This window comes from Engraulis encrasicolus, unplaced genomic scaffold (assembly GCF_034702125.1).
Source record: "Engraulis encrasicolus isolate BLACKSEA-1 unplaced genomic scaffold, IST_EnEncr_1.0 scaffold_40_np1212, whole genome shotgun sequence".
NCBI classification, from domain to species: domain Eukaryota; kingdom Metazoa; phylum Chordata; class Actinopteri; order Clupeiformes; family Engraulidae; genus Engraulis; species Engraulis encrasicolus.
The window spans coordinates 22,501-34,657 of record NW_026945709.1 but is presented as its reverse complement, the minus strand read 5'-3'; the positions used below and the strand labels follow the sequence as shown (position 1 = coordinate 34,657).

The window sequence follows — 12,157 nt, the reverse complement described above, 5'->3', positions numbered from 1 at the left end:
AGCCTACTTCGGATTTAGCAGGCCATTTTTGCAGGGGCCGTCTCGATGACGTTCCTTTGCTCGTGGATTGCCGCGCTTCTGTGATGGGCGCACGGAAAATCACCCGTGATATATACACGCATTGTGGCATTTCACTTTTTTCATAGTAACTCAATGACTGGCAAAATCTGTGATATACACACGGATTCTTTTTCCGTGTCCTTACAGACGGAATTCCCCCATGAAATCTATGACAGCCGGCATCTGTGATATGCACACGGTTTTTGTTTTTGTTTTTTTTTTCAATCATAACCGACCTCACCTCGCATTGCGGTGCACCAACAATGAATAGTGCAACAGGTAGCATTTATTCTGTGACAAAGACTCAGATGTAGCCGAACCTAACAGAAAACCTAGGCCTACTTCTGATTTAGCAGGTCATTTTGCAGGGGCCGTCTCGATGACGTTCCTTTGCTCGTGGATTGCCGCTTCTGTGATGGGCGCACGGAAAATCACCCGTGATATACACACGCATTGTGGCAGTTTAGAATTTCACTTTTTTCATAGTAACTCAATGACTGGCAAAATCTGTGACATACACACGGATTCTTTTTCCGTGTCCCTACAGACGGAATTCCCCCATGAATATGACAGCCGGCATCTGTGATATGTAGGCTACACGGTTTTTTCTTTTTTTCTTTTTTCAATCATAACCGACCTCACCTCGCATTGCGGTGCACCAGCAATGAAAAGTCTAACAGGTAGCCTATTTATTTTGTGACAAAGACTCATGTAACCCAACAGAAAACTACATCGGATTTAGCAGGCCATTTTCAACCTATCCTCATCCCAAATGCATAATATATGTCGCAGCACCCCCCTACGGTGGACCGAAAGCACTGCATCAACAACTCTCATTGACTCGGCATTGCTCGGGGAAGCCAAAGGCGCGTCCTTATTGGTTGGTCAATAGTTACGCATTTACGCAGCTTCTTTCGCAATCCTCCGTAAAAGATTCATTATGACTTTGGGATAGATTAAAACACAATATGTGGTTACAGTGTGCTTCATTGAGCCCATCATTTGGGTGGTATATGCTCTTAGTACGTTTAAACCCGTGGTCAGACGGTAGTGGTGGTGGTGCACTGTGCAGAATGCACTTGTGTTAAACTCTATGGTCATAGCAACTGCGTTGCCAAGGCAAGCAAATGGATTGTAAATTTCGAGAGATAGTACAGAACATACGAACTTGCTGGTGATTTGTTATTATTAATTTTTTGTTGTTGTTGTTGAAGAAAAACATCACATACACTCTCTGTTAAAGTCGAAACAGTCTGCCAGGGGTTATGTCGTGTAAAATAAATTTATAGAGCAGAAAGATTTCCTTGCCTGTGATGTTAATGCAATTACGGTAACCATTGCGTAAGCCTCATGACGAATTACAACGCCTGTATGCAAGGCATTTCTTTGTGAGGATCTATGTGAACCATGTGTTTTTATCTTGAATTTGTTTATTGTCATGGGAAAGTACCATATGCACAAATGCAAACGGGGAGGAAGAAAAGCATCCTTTGTTACTTTCAAGAAAGAACTGAAATTTTATTTCAACTCCCTTGAAGGACTGAACATGCTGCGCCATTATACGCGTGCATTCAAAATGCGTAATGAGACAGTACGCATGGGAAAAAGAGAACACCTTTATAAGTTACGCATTCAAAATGCGCAATGAAACAGTACGCATAGGAAAAAGAGAACACGTTTATGATTTATGGTACGCATTCCAAATGCGTCATGTAACAGTACACATTGGAAAAACAGAAGACGTTTCTAAATTCTAATGTTACGCATTCAAAATGCGTAATGAATCAGTACGTATTTGGGAAAAGAGACACCTTTCTTATGTGACGCATTCTGAAAGCATCGGGAAAAGGACCAGTGCTGGTAAACATGATCCCATATGTAGGCCTAATGCACCTCTTCGTTTTATTATCTTGCCTTAAACAAAGTTGACAATGCTTGTTTACTACTTTATTTACAGACAGGCATAATAACATACTGCATTATGAGAATGATTGATCCAACAGCTTGCAGTAGGCTTAGACCACCCATCAGGTGATATGTTGCTTTACATAAGGTGGCGCTTTTATCCAGAGCGAGTCGGTTCACAGGGGGTATGATGCCCCCCTTACAAAGGCAAAGACAAGTAGCATAACTAAACTAACATACATTGAATCTCAGAGAGAGAGAGAGAGAGAGAGAGAGAGAGAGAGAGAGAGAGAGAGAGAGAGAGAGAGAGAGAGAGAGAGAGCCTATTCATATCTGAAACTGGACACATTTGGAACTTGGCTTCATAACAAGATAATGACTTTCTTGAGTGTTGACACAGGACCTGGGAGGACTTCAGAGGGGCCCCAGCATAACTTACCACTTTGACACCACACCAGTGGTGCCATCTCCAAGCTTCCATCGTCCCCGATGTCATCATCCTCATCGCCTCCACCTCTTCAGCTTTTTTTTTTTTTTTTTAAAGAACCCCCACCCCGTAATTCACTAAAACAGCCCTACATTGTTTACAAGCTGTCCCCAATACTGTATGTTACTGAAGTAATATCTTAATTCAATTACAACACAGTGGTAAACACACATAAGTTAGTCATACATATCCCCTTCTCCACTGTTCAGATTCAAAGCATTCTCCTATGGTTGCCGATTTAATGTGGCATGAACCTTCCATTTCCTCCGTACTTATGCGAAAAAGCCCACAGTATGAATGTAACATGTACCATGGGGAGCATTCCAATATGCAGACTTCCTTGCTCACTTGCCTGCTTGTGACCTTATGTATGATGAAGTCAAAGACGACAGTAAATGTATTCAATGTCTTGCAAAATGCACAATTCTAATGTTATTTCCTCGTTTGGAATTGGGATGGTGAATGAAGAACAGTCCCCCCAAAAAATGTTGCGGCTATGCTGACGGCAGGAAAGCCTTGTTTTCTCTACGGAGACAGGGCGTCAGCAAAATGCGAGTGGAGGATGGAAGTCTGCATGTTTGAATGCACTCCTAGTCTGAATTGGCCAGAGGTGATGTCAGAGGGAGAAAGTTTGTTTGTTCATACTGAGTTTGTTGGTGATGAAGGAGTGATTCTTTTGCTCTGCAGCGGGCATGCACACTTTGCCAGTTTGATGCATTCTGGTAATCAGTGCACATGCACACTGCATAGCACAAGCATCACTGCATCATCACGAAAGAACCCACCGTCTGGATGACAAAACAAGAGGAATGGAGTGATGTGAGCTGAGGACTAAATTTCAGTTCACTTTCTCTGCTGAAAAAGCACAAGCAAGGGTAGCTATCACCTAAAGCCAGCACCAGACTTTGTACACCGCATACATGCATTGTGTGATGTAATGAAAGGACCCACGCCATGGGGTGTCTGTGTTACTTTATTTTTTTAAAGAGTAAAAAAGTTAACCATGAAGCGGCAAACTAAAAACAACGCATAGTGGATTTTATTTTTGTTCAGCACCCACGAGGACGGCCATCTTCTACCACTGCAAGGGAGAAAAACAAACAAACAAACAAAAAAACATTAAACAGTAGCAGCATGTGGAAAAATCTGTCACTGAAATTTACATTCTGTTATTATACTGAAAATGAATGTAGGAGTGCTCACCATGTACAGTGTTTCCCGGAAAACATGGATACGTAGCACACCCTGAGAAACATAAAATGAGAGGAAACATGTCAGAACCACAACGGACCACGACACGAGGTCCTGAGCCAAGCAGCTGAATTTCAAAACATTTGTTGACATGTTGAATATCCCAACTACAAGGTTGCCTCTCAAGATTCACGGCTTAATAACAACGAGGCTCTATGCCAGGGGTGCTCAACTGGCGGACCCAGGTCCGGATGCGGACCCAAACACAATGTCATCTGGACCTAGACAAAATCCATTTGTATTTAATATGTATAAATTATACATGAGATTTCGCTGCCATGCGATCTATAGGTGTATTTCTGCGAAGCCAGTCTTATGACAAATAAAAGTGTCATCACTATGACAACTCAGTGAGTGAGCAAGAGGCCAGTGCGGCCAGCGAGTGAGGCTATTTTCTGCATCGGTCCGTAGCGACTTTTTTGGACCCTGGAAACATACGAAATTTGGTGAGTGGACCTTTTCAGTTTCTAGTTGAGCACCCCTGCTCTATGCCGTTCTAGGTACAGATTGTCCGGCATTCAGTTCGACAGTGCCCCTTTACAGGGCTGTACGTTAAGCTTTTTCACTAGGAGCACAGGTGCTCCTAAATGAAAACATTTAGGAGCACGGATAAAAACTTAGGAGCACAGATACAAATTTAGGAGCACTCTAAAAATGTCGCGACACTTTTGTTATTGGGGGGTGGGGTGGGGGGTTATGTAAAATACTGTGCTTATTGCACCATTGCACAATAGCCTAGGCTATATGTCAGTGTTTTTTTTCCCCAACACTGGGGTATGGGGTCACCTGGAATTCCAATGGGCTCCCCTGAAATGTCTAGGTGTGAAATAAAAAAACACCAATAAATATCACTAATTAACAATCCATAGCTATTGTTGTCTTAACCTGTCAGAAATATCCACTGTTTTTTTGTTTTTTTTTTGTTTTTTTTTATAGCCAGCAAGTTTGCCCAGTCATGGATTTGCGAAAGGTGTTGGGAACCACTGCTATATACCATAAATCATAGTTCCCATTACTATTATTAGGCCTATTATTATTATTATTATTATTATTATTATTATTATTATTATTGTCATTGTTATTAGTATATCCCCGAAACGCGGAGCGTCGGGGATGTAATGGTTTTGCGTGCACCGCCGCCGCGTCCGCGCGTAAGGTCTTTCGTGTTAACGCGATAACTTTTGAACGGATGTTTGGATTTGTCCCAGATTTGGTGTGTGAATGCTCTAGGGCAGGTTCATGAACTGATTCGAGTTTGGAGGTCAACAATTTCAAGATGGCCGAATTCAAGATGGCCGAATTTTTGTTTGGCCCATTACTTCTGACCGGGTGGATGGATTTGTCCCAGATTTGGTGTGTGAATGCTCTAGGGTGGGTTCATGAACTGATTAGAGTTTGGAGGTTAACACTTTCAAGATGGCCGAATTCAAGATGGCCGAATTTTTGTTTGGTCCATAACTTCTGACCGGGTGGATGGATTTGTCCCAGATTTGGTGTGTGAATGTTCTAGGGTAGGTTCATGAACTGATTCGAGTTTGGAGGTCAACAATTTCAAGATGGCCGGATTCAAGATGGCCGAATTTTTGTTTGGCCCATTACTTCTGACCGGGTGGATGGATTTGTCCCAGATTTGGTGTGTGAATGCTCTAGGGTGGGTTCATGAACTGATTACAGTTTGGAGGTTAACACTTTCAAGATGGCCGAATTTTTGTTTGGCCCATTACTTCTGACCGGGTGGATGGATTTGTCCCAGATTTGGTGTGTGAATGCTGCAGGGTAGGTTCATGAACTGATTCGAGTTTGGAGGTCAACACTTTCAAAATGGTGGAATTTTTATTTGGCCCATTACTTCTGACTGGGTGGATTGATTTGCCCGGTAACTCCTTAATTTAATGGTTCACCATTTCAGTGAATCTACCATATCAGGTAGGCCTACAGTGTAATAACCAGTGTAACAATATTTAATACCATGTAATACTAGTGTAATACCAGTGTAAAAATAGGCAATACCAGGTACAGTGTAATAACCAGTGTAACAATATGTAATACCATGTAATACTAGTGTAATACCAGTGTACAAATATGCAACACCATGTAATACCACTTACACACAAATAGCCTACATGATATAAGTACAAAATTGGTACATGGTGTCACACTGGTATGACGTGGTATTAAATATTGTTACACTGGTTATTACACTGTACCTAATGTGGTATATCCACTGTAATAGTGAACCATTAAAACAGTGTTACCATTTGCCCCATTTTTATTTTCACAATAGTCATTTGGTTTTAAGCCTATGCACGTCATTGATCTATGTATAGATATTAAATATATATATTTTATATTTTGTATTTATCATAAACGTTCATGAAAAGGTGGACGGGAGTGGTAGGAATGATTGGGGACTGGAAGCGTCGCGTTTCGGGGATATACCTTAAGCAGTCGAAGGCGACTGCACAGGCAGTCTAGTTATTATTATAACTTCGTGATTAAAAGCATGTAAATCACATGCTTACTGAACTAGATTGACTAAATCTTAAACATAGCCTACTACACGTTAATCCAACGGGCTTTATTATAGCCTAGTTTTTGTTTACTCAAACGCATGGGTTGGAACGGTGTGAAATTAAACTGGGAGCAGCAAAATCATCTCACTGTGTTGGCTGCTCTTTTTGATAGCCGACAGCACCGGTAGCTACTTACCAACTAGACTTTAAATTTGCGCGCACATAACACTACTTGTGGACGCTCCTCAAACTATATTTTGACTTGATTACTTTGATTGCGATTGCATTTTTTGGCGAAGTCATTGCGAAGACAGCGGTTTGGGAAACTTCAAAACAGCTCAATCAACGACGTCTTTTAAAATCACATGAGCTAGCAAACCGAGTGGCTATTTCACTATCGGATTCAAGAGGTTTCCTGTTAGCAATGCAAACTCCCGCATTTGAACGTTTTAAACAGCAGTCCATTTCGAAAAGCTGTAAGACGTTTTGGCACAGAACATCCGACTGGGAGATGAGGCATGCGCGCCTTGTAACTGTTGCCACCAGTGATCTGTGCGAAGCGATTCTGCTTTTTTTTTCTGAGCTACGGGAGCAGAGATGGCTCAATCTTAGCCAACACGGAATTCAAGCAACATTGACCGTCTTTTTTTAAGTGCGTTCCCAATGGAGTTTGATGCTGTCTATCAGACAGGCTGTGGAAAAAATGAGCAGCTCTCGCAATCATGCACTCGAAGGGTTGAAATGCATACTCGTACAGGTGCGCCCGTTTTATTTTTCTTTCTCGCACAGTCAAAAATGTAGGCTCAATATGCCACCAATTGGTCGCAATGTACAGCCCTGCTTTAACACATCTAAATAAATGATCGTATAAACAACAGATTCTGTATCAATACTACCGTTTCACAGAGTGAACAGAATTCACACCTTAGGCTAAGGCCCGCCCTAAAATGTTGTACCGCAAAGCGGCAAAAGGACGAGGCCGGACAGAAGTCGGACAGTGCTCCATTGAACTCGATGCAGAAATCGCATGTTTTCAAGTCGGTTTTAGCAAGATATTACGGTCATATTGTTATTAAAATATGATTGGAAATTGTGCCTGGGGCATCTGTGACAAAGGTGCTAGTTTCCCCGTAGAACACAAAACACATGTCAAGGTAGGATTTTGGTTTTATTGCCTATTTAATGAAGAAAACAGCTAGCAAAAGTTAACCATCAGTCACGTCAGGATTGTTTTCTCTAGCAGCTGATGGACGTTATTTTGTTAGGCTACTGAAGATATGAACGCCAAACGTTAACTGATGTGGTAGCACAGATTTTCTACAGCTTTGAAGAGGGCTACAGTCGTCACGTCGGGTGAATTTGTTTAGCAGTTTCAGCCAGGGCTCACAGATATGAGTTAGCTGACCATGGTGCCAGTCTATCGATAATCCAGGTGAGAAGGTGAGAGAGCCCACAACAGTTTAACAACTGTGATGCAAGACAATTAAGGAAATAAATACTTATTTATTAGGGGTGAACAACTGCTGCGATTTACAGTCACTGAACCATGTTGACAATCGCAGCACAGAAAGAAAGAAAGCTCATCTGTCCGACCTAGCGACTGTAACACAAGGGGGCCGAGCTTAGCCAAAGGTGAATTGTGTACCGGTACTTACACCCATGTTTAAGGATGAGTGTCAATCATTCTTCTTGTTGTTGTTACACTTCTCCACAGCTGAGTGCAAGATGGCCTTTTCCTCCCTAATCTTTCGATGCATAGGGGCTGGAGATGATAATCCTGCGTTACACATGAAGAGAAAACACATCACTTTAATACATGTTGGTGTCAAAGCATGGCAAGCCGTGCAAAGAGATCACACAAAATGCCTTGCTTTAAGCCTCGTTCACACACATTGCTGAGCGAGTAACTAACCGCGACGTGTCACAGCGAGACGAGCATGCGAGTACTGTACAAGCGATGCAATGTGGGCGGATCCCGAGTTGAAAACATTAGGCTCGGACGCAACTGCCTGCTCACAATGCTTGCTTGATCACAATGAGATTTGCTTGGTCTAATAAAGGTGGGGCTGAATGCTTGACAAACAAGATGGACAGTTTTTTTCTAACGTGACTTCTCAAGACATAAAAACACAGCAGCCAGTGAACTGTCTCACAGCCATGTGGACTACACCCGCAATTTACGTCAGATAGATGAATGCCAATCAGGGTAGCATGGAGGAGGTCCCATGCCAGAGCAGTAGCTCTTACCTTACTGCGCCGCTGCTTAGCGAAAATTTCGTTCCCGCGATGGTTCGGTAGGATGGTGGTCCAGGTGTGAGAGAGCATATATACCCCCTCATCCCTGTTCATGATACTTGGGTTGAGCTTTCTGATCTCCATAGACTCCTGAGGGATGAGAGGGCATATATGCTCTCTCACACCTGGACCACCATCCTAAGAGGACAACTCTAACAGCAGGAGGTGTGACCAACCTGTCATTATTGGCAGGGAGGTCACACCTCCACAACATCATCAGCTGATTTTAAAGCACGTCACTCATCAACATCACAGTGACCCTCTGATGAGGAAGTGAAAGTGACACCGTCACATGTCAGGTAAAAGATAAAAACTTTTACATGTCTTAAGGCAAAGGAAAATCCAAAGTGTTTAAGACCCTATTTTAACTCTGAGCGAGGCGAGTAACCAATTGGAATGCAGAGTTCGGTACTTCTCATTGGCAGTTAAAACCGTGGGAACGTTTAGCGAACGTTCCGTGAGAGAGTGACTAGCAAAAGTACAATAGAAAGCAAGTTGGTTCACTTCAGAACGCCTCAGCCAGAGAAGACGGGACCACTGAAATGTTTGTTGTTGCATTGCGTTTAACGTCAAACCATATTGATATGACTACACAAAATACAAAGAAACATGTTCTTTCCCTCAGTATTTAGGTTGTGAGTATCCCCAAAATGTTAAGGCCCAAGCAGTAGGCTCCTTCTTGAAGGCGGTAGCCTCAATGATCAGAGGCACACTGATGTTAGTGAAAAAAGGATTCACATTCTTTATTTTAAGGGATAACGCTGCCAGTATTCATCAGGGCAAACTTTGTTACTTCTTACAAAGGTGCTTTTAAAATGGATTCCAGGTCAAGTGACCCAGTGACATGGCCAATCAATATCAGTGCATTGTGAAACACTTTTTAACAAGAATAATAGTCCCATAACAATAATAATAATAATAATAATAATAATAATAATAATAATAATAGGGACCAGATAAGCACTCAGTTTTAAAATTGTACAAAGACAGAGGTGCCGGGGCAAAGGTAGACAGGTAAACATAGCCTCAACTGAAGCCTTTGAATATTAGACGACTACGGCAATGTTCATCACGAGTCTGAAGTGGACCAGTTTGCTTTCTATTGTCGGCCGTCCTGGACTGTGGACTGTACCAAGAAGCAGAGACTTACGTTTTACCTGACACTTTGAGCTCTCCAGTCATCTCTGCCACCTCCAAGGTTATTCCAGGCCTTCCTCAAGAGCTAGAGGATTTTTCAAACACAATAAACAAATGATGAGGGTGAAATGTTTACAACTTTCATTGCTGCTAAGCAACTGATAAGACCTCCACTACTACGCAGTTAATTACATAGACTTTAACTCCTGTCCCATTTTTGGAAATAAGCTCATTATTTGGAAATAAGCTGTACACCTTCCCTTGAGTTAAATGATTGAGTTTCACCCTTCTCCTGTATTTTCAACCGTTCTCTGGGTATGGCAGTACAAATTTTACCCCCAAGCTAGCAGTTAACATCGAGTCCCATGTGACCAGCTAGCCGCCAGCTTTAGGGTAAACTTTGTACTGTCGTACTGAGACAACGGCAGGAAGTACAGGAGAAAGGTAAAACCCAATCATTTAACTCAAGGAGAGGTGTAAAATGAGCTTATTTCCAAAAATGGGACAGTATCACTTCAAGGCCAAAATGCAGCATAGCAACAACACAGCCATGCAAGTTGCAAAAGATCAACCTGGGGGGTATTCCAAGAACTTGGCTAATGTTGGATTTAATGATGGATTTTCAATCCACCCACCATATGTGTTGGCTGAAAACCCTGCATGTGTTTTTTTTTGAAGAAGAGTCGTAGAGACCACTGTCCATTTCCAATATCCAATGCAGTACATTTGCCAAATACAATACAGTCAGCGGCATAGAGCAGATAACGCATGTTGCAGAGCTCTGGAGCACGATCATCTTGGTGTCTACTGTAGACATAGTTTTACAGAACAATTTTCATACCTCATCAATTGTATCCGTGTGTGCAGCTGGACTCAGCCGGGTCCATCTCGTCACGCACATCCCCAGGTCTTCACGTCAGTCCTGCGTCTGTCATCCGTTACCTGTTGGGTATCAGTCATCATCCACACATGCCACAACGAAAAACATGGGCAAACAACCATCCACACCAAAGGCCCAGTCTTCTTTCAGCATAGTGGGATGGCAGTGCGCAAACACACACACACACACACACACACACACACACACACACACACACACACACACACACACACACACACACACACACACCAGAAGTCCCCGGTCCAAGAGAAAAGTGCATAAGGTCGTGCATGCATGCATGCATGCACACGCGCGCGCGCGCACACACACCTCCGAGAGGCTCCATGCTCCCCTGCCCAACACAGCACCACGTTTGGCCTTCTGGTGAATAATAATACAACAACAAAAAAAATCCTTCAGTGATCTTACAGACTCAGCCCCTCTCCACCAGGCAGTGTCATCAGCTTGGCCCCTAATATGAAAAGTATTAAATTAGTGTGATTGTCCCCATGTGTGTGTGACGGAGGTCATCTTGCACCTATTCCTCCCCCTCGGGAATCGAACCGCTGGACTAAAGGATCAGTCCCCCAGCCCAACGGCATCGACACTGTATGAGGCTTTTGGGAGGGAGGTTTACTAACGTTCCACGCCAACTCTGCTAGTTAGCCTCCGTCACATGTGCTCATCTCCTATCTAGCCAGGACCACAGTCAATAAGGCCATCTGTCCCCACCTTCATTGGCTAATGCCCAGACCTGTAATTCTTACAAAAGGAAATGTTAACCACATCTTCAGGCCGTCGGCACGTGGTCGATCTTCATGCCAAGGCTTCATGCGAAGGCCATGGAAAAACTCCAGCTGCAACCGCTCCCGGCCGTGTGAAGGTGACCGCCTGGCGCTTCTCCCTTGCGGCCCAGCAGCCCTCAGCACTGCGGGCTTTTCACCCCGTTATGGACAAACAATATTACCAGTGTCCAAGATAACCTGTAAGAACTGTGTTACATTACAAACGGACTGATCTGATACCGCCTACATTGGCTATTCCAACTTACTTTAGACTGGCTTTAGCTATGCAATTTGAAAGCGACACACGCACCAATGAGCTTCATCCCCATCAAACCTTCATTTTGAACACGCAAAAGCTTAATTCATTGCACGGGCAACCTCCTTGCAATTGTAAACAATCCTCACCTTCTCAGGATGCCAAATGCTGCGACCAGGCGCGACTTGCTGCGACCAGGCGCGACTTGCTGCGACCAGGCGCGACTTGCTGCGACCAGGCGCGACTTGCTGCGACCAGGCGCGACTTGCTGCGACCAGGCGCGACTTGCTGCGACCAGGCGCGACTTGCTGCGACCAGGCAAGACTTGCTGCGACCAGGCAAGACTTGCTGCGACCAGGCAAGACTTGCTGCGCTGCTGCTCACTGCTGCCCAATGACGTCTCGTGCTGCCTGCTGCGGCTAGGCGCATGCTGTGACATCAGAAAATCCCACCAAAACATCATTAGTTTAATTTCTAAATACAATCACCACTGATCTGATCTATAAGTAAATGAATGTATGCTCCATCTTTAGCAGTTACATTACTTAGCCAGTCTTAATCAGGACATCAAAGCGACTTAGTTATTTA

General features: G+C 43.5%; 1 long non-coding RNA gene across 2 annotated transcripts in view; it reads right to left on the bottom strand.

Annotated features, from left to right (window-relative positions):
* Positions 1–3,407: 3,407 nt before the first annotated feature.
* LOC134443963 (uncharacterized) overlaps positions 3,408–12,157 on the bottom strand; it is a 10,242-nt gene continuing 1,492 nt past the window's right edge. Inside the window, exons 3-8 of one of the 2 annotated variants that reach the window (XR_010033802.1) lie at positions 11,719–11,999; positions 10,490–10,590; positions 9,662–9,733; positions 7,872–7,993; positions 3,656–3,697; positions 3,408–3,533 (exon numbers count right to left, since the gene is read on the bottom strand). This is a non-coding gene — a long non-coding RNA (uncharacterized LOC134443963). The remainder of the gene's footprint in view (positions 3,534–3,655; positions 3,698–7,871; positions 7,994–9,661; positions 9,734–10,489; positions 10,591–11,718; positions 12,000–12,157) is intronic. The other variant, XR_010033803.1, reaches the window with a different exon arrangement.